A 12,695-nucleotide genomic window follows, 5' to 3' on the forward strand; every position below is an offset into this window, starting at 1 on the left:
TTGAAGAAAAGAAATTAAGTCAGGAACCATCCCCACCCCACCTCCAGTCACTGCTGGTATGATAAACTAGACAGGCTTAGGACTGAGCTGCCTAGGTTAAAATCTACTGGTACCATGTATTGCAATTCATTGTTGCTCAGCAACAACAGCTGGCAGCTGGCATTCTCAGGATTTAGGTTGATTTCCTGCACATACCTTACAGTAAAGGATGGTCTACACATGTAAGATGAAAACAATTAACTAAGTAAAGTAATGTTGCAGAGAACTATATATTGACAAAACTCAGTGTTATGTAGTGAAAGTTGGTTGTTTATTTTTGTTCTATTATTATTGTATTATTGTTGTATTTGTTGAAATGATTAATAAAAAACTTAAAAAAAAACTAAGTAAAGCTTACAGTAAACTCATTGCACCCACCCATCACTCATACTCTTGTAAGTCCATTCTCTTTGGTGGAGGTAATGACAACCTACCATTCTAACTCAGGAAAGGAATCAGTCAGGCTTTAAGTTCATCTGGCCATGTAAGCAATTGCTGGAGCTAGGAAGTGTCTTTCTTGTGCAGAGAGAAAGCATTTGGATGATAAAATATTAACATGTCTTATTTTAAGTCATGTGATTTGAAGGCTAAAGCCCATGATTTTGTGCAATCAGAGAAGATGTGAGTGGTGTGCAGTTAAAAGTTCACTGGACTGAGACCTCAAGGGCAAGGTGTGGAAAGTTCACATTCCAACAGCTTAAGGCAAGAGAAACTCAGCACAGCATTCCATGTAACAAGACAAGGAAGGCCAGGAGCTGAGGGCAGACGTTGGGAAATTCCTCTCAGACTACTTACAGGCCAGGCCAGGCCAGGGATTCCAAACTTGCCCTGTTCATTTGGACAACATGCAATACATAACAGGAAGGCCACGGCTAAGAAAGGAAACAAAGAATTCTTTTGATAAAAAGGATTCCTTGGTATGCCCTTTCAATAAAAGGAGCAGAAAGCTACAGCTTTAACTTGGTGGAGGTGCAGAGAATAAAAGACATCTGCTCTAGTGTCCTTTCCATGCCCACAAATCCACTGTTGAATGTAAAGTGTCTAATAAATGTATGTTCATCTGTTATTATGTGACTAGGCTTACTGAGTGACTTTATTTCAGATAATTTCACAACATGTACTACCTCAAGAACTCTGGAGCTGTTTTGAGAACCCCAGATATGAATACAGGATGGAATTATTTTAAATGAAAACCAGAGAAAAGTTAAATTGTGTACATATGGAGCCCAATGCAGCCTGATTTTGATAATATGAAGGACAACATTCCTCAGTAGATATTCTCTGACCTATAGTAGAAGCCAGTATATTCCATTGGGAGGAACAGAGCAAAAGGGAATGTTCAAACAATCTCAACTCCCCCCCCCCCAGTTGCAGATAGAAATATAGCCTGAAAATTTGAGAAGTTGTACATTCATAGGGTTTCCCCCCTGTATGTACAAATAGTCTTTGTATGGGGAGAAGACAGATTTCCAAGAGCAGCCAAGAGCATAGCCTACCGAGATCTAAATATGAAAAATGGCATTGGCCCAGCAGGTCAACAATACAAGGGTGGCATATAGGATGCTTCTGAAAGGGATGCATCATTTACATAAACTGTTTTGGCCTCTGAAGCACTTTTCCACTCCACAGGAACTACAGAGTAGCATGTTCTAATTCTTTGCCCAGGGTGTCTCGGATGGGTTGCAAGAATTCTGATGCCACAGTATTACCTACTAGTCTCCTCTGACATGAACAACAGTGCTATGTACAGGCACTTGTACCATGCTGGCAGCATGCCACTGGTACTCTGCCTGTACCAGTGAGAACCTGTACTAACTTAATCCTGTGGTATCTGATAAAGTGTGCATGAACACATAAGCATATACCCAGAATTAAATTTTGTTGATCTTAAAAGTGCCACTGTACTCAAACTTTATTTCAGTCCTGTAAAGTAATGATTAAGAATTTGGGGCAGGATTTTGCTACTTTACCCAGATGGAGGATTCCAAGGGAAAATGCTTCCACTACTGCACCTGTGGCAAACTCTGCAAAACTGAGCTCTTTGGTTGCAGTCACACACACAAAATAATCCACTTTCAATCCACTTTCAGTGAACTTTCCAAATGGATTTTACTGTGTGAACTGGCAAAATCCAGTTGGAAAGTACACTCAAAGTGGATTGTCTAGTGTGTGTGACTGCAGCATTAGTATATTTAGTCTGGGACTGCACACCAGTAGGATTGCTAGCACTGTCTCATGTTAAAATTTCCTCTTTGTAGACTATGCTGTAGGGAACAGAGCTGATGAAATTAAAACCCACCTATATCAGCTACCTTGAGCTGAAAGGAGCATTGAGCTCAGGGCTGGGGAAAAAATCTCTATAAAATAAGCCAATGCTGCCACCTTGTGGGAAGGCACTACACAAAAAGGCTAAATTTCTTCCCAACCAGAATATAATATGCTTCTTTTTCTTGCAGATCTGGATCTGTTTTTTATTAGCTTGTTAGAGATGGTAAGGGTGCATTATGAACACTGACATTTGTAATGACAGCTGAACTGCATTAACCAAAGAACCATCTAGTCCAGCATCCTTTTTCCTACCCTGGCGAGCCCTATGCTTTTTGAGAAGCCCACAAGCAAGGCAGAAATGGATACAACAGCCCTCCTTTGCCAGTGTTCAATTGGTATTCAGAGGTACACAGGCTTTGAACGTATTGGTCTCATTTAACCATTATGATTAACAGCTATTGATCAATGTATTGATCCATTAATGTATATAGTTATCTTTTAAAGTCCTGTAAGTTATTGGTCCCAACCACAACTTGTAGCCATAAATTGTTTTAAACTCATAAATATATAAGGGTATTACTTAGGCTTTGTTTTTGAAGTTTTGTTTGGGCCAGCATCAGCCCCTGAAATTAGTATAAATTAATTATATGTCATATGAAGAAATATTTTTGTTTGTGTGAGCTGAACTGAGCTGAGCTGTGGACCAGTTTGACTGAATACTGTGATCTACTGTTAAAGGGAAGGGGGAACAAATTCATCCTCTTTTTCATGCCATGCAGGCTGTTATAAACCTTAGCTAACTGCTTTCTTTGTTCAATTTACCACTGACAATTTTCTCCAGTCCCTCCTTTCCAGCCCATGGTTTATTACCACTTGCTGTAACAAAACTGTTTTCTTACATACATCTTAGACTCCTGTGTCCCTGACACCTCCTCAATATTAGCCACTTCTGAACTTAAGCATGGTAAAGTTTCTTCAGAGCCCTTTCATGACTATTTTCCTTTGATAGCATTGCTTTCTTAACAGCAGGGATATTCAGGAATTGGGCTGTTCCTGGCAGCTCAGCCAATCAGTGTCAGAGGCTTCACTGCTATCACTGACATACAATATAGATATCTTATAAACAAAGTACTACATTTGATAAGCCATCTGGTCATATCAGCACTTCCATCAAACTCTTTCTGGTTGAACACACAGAGGTTACATTGGCAGAAAAAATATGCTACGTTATTGAAAACAGCTGAAGGTATTTATACAAGAAACTGGATTTAATTTAAGGAACAAAATTAGGAATAATTCATAAATATGTAGACAATCACCTTACTGTTTGTATTTTAAATTGACAGGGAGCCATGTCATGCTGGTCTATAAACATGCTATTTTGAAACAGACTTGCCATTAGGTGGTCTTGGACTGTTACTTGGGGCATTGTATTGTGTAGGTAACATTTTTGCTGCTAAAATGGATAGAGCAAGAATTTTGCTAACATTACCAGCTTGGTGGTCTTGAAAAGGAGATGTACCATATTATTTTGGTATGGGAAATATTTTAAAATTATTTAAGTCATTTTAATTGGCTTTCTTCCACCTGAGACTTAAAGCAGAGTATAACGACAATTTTAAAACACCATATATAAAATGGTTTAAAAAGAAACAGCTGGGCAGCCAACTAACAGTGCAGCCCCCTAGGTATAATTACTATGGCCTAAGCCTGTTGAAATTAATGTGCAAAAGACTAGAGCAACAGCATAGGACTGCCTTGAGCAGCTGGCATGCTGGGACATGTAGCGTGAGTGGCTGGCATGAGCTATTGGCATGTATATCTGCAGGGGACGAGGAGGCATAAGGAGGCAGATCTACAGGGGTATAGGGAGGTGCAGGGGAGTTGTCAAAGGGTCTGACTGGGTTACTCCTCATATGTACCATAGTACCATGCAATAGGGCTGGCCCCAAGTTGGAGAGCCAAAAAGACCATTAAGCAGCTGTATCCCTGCTTGTGGCTGATGGGCAGAGAGTTAGCTGAGCTGGTGGTGGGTGTTCAAGCATCCCTTATCTAGAGTGGGTACCCTCTAAGACGCCAGCCTTTCTAACCAGCATCCCTTTGTGGTCTTGCATGTATATTTGTAATATTTTAATCCCCATGTGGATAGGCAAATCTGTGCCATCAGACTAGACATGACTACCATTTAGGGTTCTACACATTCAAGGGAACCCCCAGGTACGCGCAAACATTTTAATTTTTCAGAAACAAAATTCATTTGAAAAGTAACTCCTGCAAGTTAATAGTGATATCTGTGCATGTGTGCATATTGCAAAGAATCTACCCCCCCACACACACACACACATTTTGATAGGCTATGGCAACCCAAAATGATGCATGAAAATACAGTGGCCTGCAGGAATAGAGAGTGGAGACAGTCTCTGGGGCGAGGAGCCAAGGAAAAGGGAAGAAGTGTGTGTGTGTGGGGGGGATAAACTGGTAATTGAGCCAGAGTCAATGAGGTTAGACAAGGGAGAGAAGCCAGAACCCTGTGGAAGTTAGCCAACAGGAGGGGACAGAGGCAAGTCAAAACAGCACAGAAGAGGAAGAAGTGGGATTTGCCCTACCCCCAGGGTCTTCATGGGTGACCTCTTATTTTGATTTTTAAAAAGTAATGCTCAAAATTCTATAAAATGGCTCCAAGATGTGGGCTAGGCCAGACTTCTTCCAAACAGCAAGCAACGACCATCCTGGCTGCAATTAATAATTAAGTGCTCTTTCCAGATCAGCTTTCTCACCTACAATTTCCAAATAGTTCCAAATAGGATATATAAAGGGTCTCAAGGGCTGTGATCATGCACACTAAATAATGCACTTTCAATCCACTTTCAATGCACTTTCCAACTGGATTTTACTGTGTGAACTGGCAAAATCCAATTCGAAAGTGCATTGAAAGTGCATTATTGAGTGTGTGCGAATGAATATTATATCCTGTACTTCAAAAATTAAACTAAAGCTGATCGTAATACTATAGCAAATGTAACAGTGAAAGGAAACAGAAGCTGAAATCCCACCCCCAACACTTCAAATTAGAGTCCAGCTTTCATTTTCTGGATGCCAAATGGAAACCTCTGGCAGCGATACTTGTATGTGGCATCAGCTGGCAAGAGCTGCATAACATAGGGACTGCTCTGATTCTGTGAACAGTCTTTTTAGCCACAGCTAGTATTGTGTAGTGGGTTCAACGCATACTAGAACCGCTGCGGCTGGTGTAGTGACCGCATGGTTCACTGGACACAACAAAGACTAAAGACTAACGGCCGGCTGGCCAACTATGTACACCCCGGGGACCACCCCCTTGGTCCAGTTGGTGGGTTTAAACCTCCTGCACAAAGTCCCATTGGTCCCCCAGTGGAGAGACCAGGAGCCTTGTCCCCATTGTTCTCCAGAGTCAAGCTCTGGGGTGCTCGCTGGCCCCTGGTGGAGGTCAGCGTACACAACAGCTAGAAATGGAACAGAGTACAATTAAGAAGATTCATATCGTGTGTGGGTTCTTGCACACTCTTTGAGAAAGCAGTTCTGTCAGCAGTAATGACAGAATCAACACTGAGCCAAGATAATCTAGTAATCTTATGGTAACACTGACTTGGAGACCACTGAGTACTGTTGTCATGCTTCATCCAGAAGATAGGGTTGCCAAGGTCCCCCGTGGCCACCAGCAGAGAATGGGGGAGTGGGGTTGCCAGATCCAAGTTATAAAACTCCTGGAGATTTGGGGATGGAGCCTGGGGAGGACAGGGACCTCAGTGGGGTATGAGGCCATAGAGTTCACCCTCCAAAGCATCCATTTTTCTCCAGAATAACTAATTTATGTAGTTTGGAGATGAGCTGTAATTCCAGGATATCCCCAGGTCCCACCTGGCAGCTGGCAGCCGTACTGCATCAGTAGTTTCATAAAGATTAAAGGACCATACAGGTGTAATTAATTTCTATGGCACATTGAATTCCCATGTGCTAAAGGGGATTACGGTGCTGGGGCAACTGATATTAACAATTTTTCTGATGTAGGGGAGGAAACAACCTCATTTCTACATTCTATATAGGACAGAACACTACTGTTATTTATATAAATGTTTTTGGTAGAAATGGTAGTGGTTTGGAGAAAAGCAAAATAAACAAAGCATTGAACAATTCAGTTTCCCTTGCATCTCCCACTAGAAGGTCATCCTCAGTAACCAGGACTCTGGGAGCCAAACTACTGGTAATGTTGGGGATCTTTAATTGCTTTCCTTAAGGTGTACAAAAAGAAGCTGTCCGGCAATATTCATCCACCCACATTATCTCACAATCAAAAATGACTTTGAGCTGTTTGTCTTGTCACAGGAGTTCAACATTTGAATAGAGGGGTCCCCTCTGGACATGGAGCCTACACTGGCAAGGAAAAGCACCCCGGCTGACCCTTGAATTCTCTCTGTGATCACTGCCTCTTAGGAGTTCTCCGGGTAAGTCCAAGCTGATCAGGCCACCTACTGCACAGCTGCCAGTAGCAGGTCATTTACATGACGTGCAGCACATACAGAAAGAAAACTCATCTGCTGCACAGGTGCAAAGCTTCCTGGACTGGTCTGGTAGTCATGCTGAGCACCAAACAGTAATGGGATGAACCAACGCAAGGCTTAACTTGTGTGTAGGATGCAGTGGTCAAACAAGGGATGTTCAACTTGTTATTGTGATTGGTGTGAAATTTTTAGTACGCCTACCCTAGGGCTACTTTAAACACCAGCAGGCCATCTCCACCCAGACCTACCGTACAAAGAGACAGAACACAGGCAGAGGCAGAACACAGGAACATATATTTTTCTCTCCACTGGAAGTTGGGGGGGGGGAAGCATCTTTTGATTAGTGAAATGGCAGTCATTTTTGTAGCTATATTTGTTTGCTTGCTTTATACCCCACACTATCTCCCCACAGGGGGCTCAGGGCAGCTTACAACATTTAAAAATAAATACATATACAATACAAATAAATGCAATAAATATCGAACAATAAAACCAATCAAAACATCAACTTAACAACAAACCGCTCTGAAGAATTAAAACAACTGGGCAGCTTCCCAGTTTATAACACTAACCAAAGGCTGCGCAAAAGAAAGCAGCCTTACATGCCCTACAGAATGCTGAAAGATCCTGCAGGGCACAAACTTACCTGGGGAGCTGGTTTGAGAAAGGGTGCAACCACTGAAAATGCCCTTGCTCTGATGGTTGACAAGCAGGCAATTTGCAGACCAGCCCTGTAGAAGGCCCTGCAATGACCTAAGGCCAATCTAAGTTACACCTCATGGGTGCTAATAAAAGGTTCCCAATGTCACATGCAGTTGTCCCTGGCCATTTCTGTGGTCTTCTGCTTTATTCTGAAGTACTTATGGTATGTGGCACAGCATGGGTGTGTGTTTGCTGTGCTTGCTTGATGACAAGGGCTGGACCCAGTCTGGACAGTGGGGCTGCAGACTCAGGCGAAGTTGTTTCTGGGCCGGTATTCTGATGCCCAGGCTGGATGGGGGAGAGTAATCTGTTAATGCTTGACAAGAGGATGGGGTGGGCTGGTTGGTATAGTAAGTGGAGACGGCTTTTGGTTGTGAGCTCCATGATGGTGACATTGATTTTGTCCTGCCTTTCCTTTTCCTTTGGCGAGAGTCCTCGGCTTTGGTTGAAGGCTAGGCACTCATGGCAGACATGGCATCGGTGCATAGACATGCCAGCCTGAGTCCTGTCTCCCTAAGGATCCAAGCAGTGTGGACAAGGCATCCTGAGGTCACTGCAATACTGGCATCACATCTGTCAGAGCTTCCCAGGGCAACATGGCTGGCCTTACCCAAGGATAAGTCTACTTGACAGGGTTCTGCTGTCAGTCTAGGCAAGACTCCAAATATAAGGTCACAGAACTGATACTATAACCTCATGACCTTTAGGTTTATGAGCCAGAATGGTCTAGTGGTCAGACTATTGGACTAGGATCTGGGAGACCTATGCTTACATCCCTGCTCTGCCATGAAAACTCACTGGGTAACCTTGAACCAGTCACTCACACTCAGCCTAACCTAACTACAGGATTGTTATTGTGATGATAAAAGGGAAGAAGCGAACAAAACATGGTAAGACAAATGTGGGTCCCCATTGGGGGAAGGGAGGGAGGGAGGGAGGGAGGCAGCAGTCCGGCCAGGTTCTTCCTCTCGAAGTCCAGCATCCATTCCCAAGTAATTTCACTGCCCACAACAAGGTCCAAAGCCGCCGCCCCCGCGTCCTGCACCCCCTGACCCACTGTTCTGACCCTGTTCCCACAATCGCAAACCTCTTTGCTTCACTCTAGATTGTTCTTACTAAGTATGGACTCTGTGGCATGAACTTCTATATCAGCATGAGTGCAACAGCCAATGCTCCTCCTGCTGTTACCTTCGTTATTCCACTGTATTATAATTGCACAATCCTGTTTTTCTGGGTAAATTCATTTGTGGATAATGGACACAATCACATTTTTAGGTTCTCAGCCAGTGTAACCATTCTTTAAAGAAGTTTCATTGTCCATACCCATCCAGCTTTTGGCTGCGTGCCTACTTATGTTTTAAATTAATACTCGTTTTCATAGTGCTGTGAATATCTCTTTCCTCAGAACTGGACTGAAGCCACTGACATAGGTCACTGGAGAGCTCCCAAGGATTTTTGTTTTTAAATCATGTTCCCTGGCAAAACTTTACAAGCCCTTTGATCAGCTTGCCTTGAAAGAGAATTAATATGGATTGCTATCTCAGTACTTTACAGAAATATGAAAGGTACTTTTGTGTACCAGATGATGGACTCCTTACCCATCGATCTATGTAACATAAGAGATATAGCCACTTTTGCTACGGTGAAAAAAGTTGTCCCTCTACAAAGGAGAAGAAAGCAAATAGACCAGTGTGTGCATTTGTGAGCGATTCTTCCTGAGGAAGTTTCCAGATCTAACCAGTGATGCAAGTCACAAATTAATAAAGATTATTTTTATTGTCGACATATTAGCAAAATGTAAAGAGACTGTACTTTTTCTAAGCTTTAGCAAATCTGCAGTAATCACCAATTATCTTGGGTGTGGGGGCATCCAACATTTCTAAAATATCCCTATCGATCTATGATAATAAAAAATAACCACTGGCTATAAATGATTCCAATGGTATGAGTTTGCTCCTTTTTGCTGGATATATGGTTAATACAGTGTGGCCCTTGAAAATGTCTGAAGAAATGGTTACCACAAAAAGTTAGCCTGCTTCAGTAGGCTATTATCTGTTGATTCTGAGTATGTTGGTTGTCTCCCTTATGAAATTATTTTGGGACAAAGCTCAGCGCAAACAAAGGTGAGAAAATGAAAAAAAAATCGATACACCTGCAATCATCTTTCCCTATTAAGGCTGATTTGATAAAAGAATATGCAGAACTTGAGTAATCGTTGAGATTTCTTTTCCCAAATAACATTTACTTCTAGATATGTATCCCACTTTTCCAATTGTATGCCTCAAGATTAGCTCCAGCTAGAAAATGAAATATATCCTACATGAAACCTACACAAATGGGTAGGATTCAGCTAAAATTTTCCACTGGTTTTACCAGGGGAGCTAAGCACATTCTTAAATATAGTCCCATTGATTTCAGTGGGAGATTAGGGTTTTAACTTTGTCTGGCTCATTATCCAATGTTGTTAGGAATCTCAAATTAGTCATACCAATCCAGACAGTCTACTCAGTATCAGTTTTTACAAAATAGTTTCTGACATCTATTAAATATATCAAAAACTTTGACGTTTGCTACTTGTACCTATCAATGGACATCTTTGTATTGTGTCCAGTAAGTCAAATTTCACAACTGAGCCATGAAAAACATCATAGGCATTGCCCTTCTATAATAGACTATGGCAACCTTCCTTATGCCTGAGTCAATGAAACATCTTATGAAAGTGAGAAGAGAAAAAGAAAAGATAAACCAGATGAACAAAGTAAGGAATAAGAATTAGGTCTGGTAGTAATCTAAAAAGTCAAGTTAAAAGCCCAGTACTCTAAATTTTATATCAGTAAGATACTGGGATATAACTATGATATCTCACATGTTTAAAAATACTCTTGGCCAATGATAACTCTATAGATAAGCTCCACAAAAAGTTTCCATATGTAAAGGGATAACAATGAATGGATTTTTTTCCCCATTTATGGAACCCTCTTACCCATAGTGCCAGACTTTGAGAAGGCAAATATTCTTGTATTTGTTGTTCAGTCACACAGTCGAGTCCAACTCTTCACGACCCCATGGACCAGGCCCTCCTGTCTTCTGCCGTCCTCTGGAGTTTGCTCAATTTCATGTTTGTTGCATCAATAACACTGTCAAACCATCTCATCTTTTGCCGTCCCCTTCTTCTTTCCCCAAATTAATGTTGACAGGCAGGAGAAGAGCAGCCGAGGCTGTCGGGTAAGGTCTTGCCCATGAGCACAGAAGAAAGACTGCTCTAAATAAAACAGATCTGATCCTACTTCCAGTGAGTAATAGATACCATTAAGAAGCCCTAATCAGAGGTGTCAAACTCATTTGTTACAAGGGCTGGATGTGACATAAATGTCACTATTTTGGGCTGGGGCATATGTGCCATAAAACGTAATGTCACGTTCCAGAGATATAAACTTTATAAAGAACACAGGCAAACCCAATTAACCATTTTATTTTTTTCTCAAATACAAACAAAAGCAATTGATTCCTCGCAGTGAAAGCAATTGATTTACTGGGGAACCAACAAAAGCCCCAAAAATTTATTTAATCATACCCAAGACTAATTTTTCCCCAAGAGATACCATAAAGGGGGGGGGGGGTATCTTACATTTCCATACATATTAGTTATTTTTTTGTATATATAGCACTGTTAGGAGACGAGTCACCTTCCTTGCAAGTAAATAAGGTAGTTTTTCAGCACTCCCCCTCAATGCCCAGCATCAGCAGCTGAGCACAGCTACAATCCATCTCTCACTCTATTTTTCTTCTCTCACCCCCCCCAACTCTGAGGATCTCAAGGAGGCACACTGGACTCCTCCCTCCACCACCACCAACGATCCTGTGAGGTGGGCCAGGCTGAGCGACCAGCCCCAGGTGACCTAGATGATAGGATCCTGGCTCAGGAGGAGGAGCATCTGAACCACCCCCAGTTCTCATCCCTCCTTTGTTTCCCACAGAAGTGGTGGGGCTGAAGGGAAGGCCTGACAGAAAGGCTGTTTTGGAAACCTCCGGGAGGTACTTTTTGTCCTCCGGCAACCCCTTTTCTCTCACAGGCTGATTAGAGGTGGGGGGAGAAGGGAGGTCACTGTCCCCCACTCGCCCTGACACTCACTCTGCCTCCCAGTTCTGTGGATGTTCAGACATGCAGTGGTGACAGTGGCACCAGTGTTCCCTCTAAGCTGAGTTAGTGTGAGCAAGCTCACAGGTTTTTAGCCTCCAGCTCACACATTTTTGTCTCAGCTCAGGGAGGATGGCTCCAGAGCAAAGTGATTTATGCAGCAGCCAAATTGCTTGCTTACCACTTTAATGCCAGTAGCTCGCAAAGTAGAATTTTTGCTCACAAGACTCCACAGCTTAGAGGGAGCATTGAGTGGCACCCCTATTTTCCTTTGCTCCTCCACTCGCTTCTGAGGTCAAGACATCTTTTCCCTCAGAGTGGCACATACAAGGCTGCCCAGTTGCCTCCCAATCCACACACTTGCCCTCCTCCTTCTCTCTTCCCCTTCACAGGCAAACTGCTGCTCCACACACCCGCTCTCACCAACCCCCTCATGGTCACCATTTGAAAAAAACACAAAGACAATTGGTGCAGTGGTGGCAGTGCTGGCTGCTCAACTCCGCCCCTCCATGTAGTGGCTTCACCAATCATAGCTGCACTGCAGTCGGAAGAGGTGGGGGGAGAGAAAAACCACGCCTCCGCTTTCTCTGCCTGTGCTGCCATTCCCCCCCCCGTTTAACCTCAGCTTCTTAGCCCCACCCCCAAGCCATTCCCTGTCTATTTCTTGACAGCTTCAACCATACACATACCTCACTCACTGTGTGTGCCTGCTCACTCCCCAACACCTGAACAGCCTCCTGCCTTCCCTCCTTCGCACCAGTTGCTTGCAGGCTGAATCAGAGCCCTGGGTCACAGGCCAATTCTAGCCCTCAGGCCATATATTTGACACCCCTGCCCTAGGTAATTTCCATTTATTTATTTACTGCATTTTTATTCTACCCTTCCCCCAAGGAACTCAGTGAAGTGTCCACAATTCTCCTAAATTTTGCCTTCAAAACAGCCCCATGAAGATGGTTAGGATGATAGACTGATGGGCCCAAAGTCACCCAGTTAAGTTCCATGGCAAATGG

Source organism: Gekko japonicus, unplaced genomic scaffold (genome assembly GCF_001447785.1).
Source record: "Gekko japonicus isolate JY-2015 unplaced genomic scaffold, Gekko_japonicus_V1.1 scaffold264, whole genome shotgun sequence".
Taxonomy (NCBI): Eukaryota; Metazoa; Chordata; class Lepidosauria; order Squamata; family Gekkonidae; genus Gekko; species Gekko japonicus.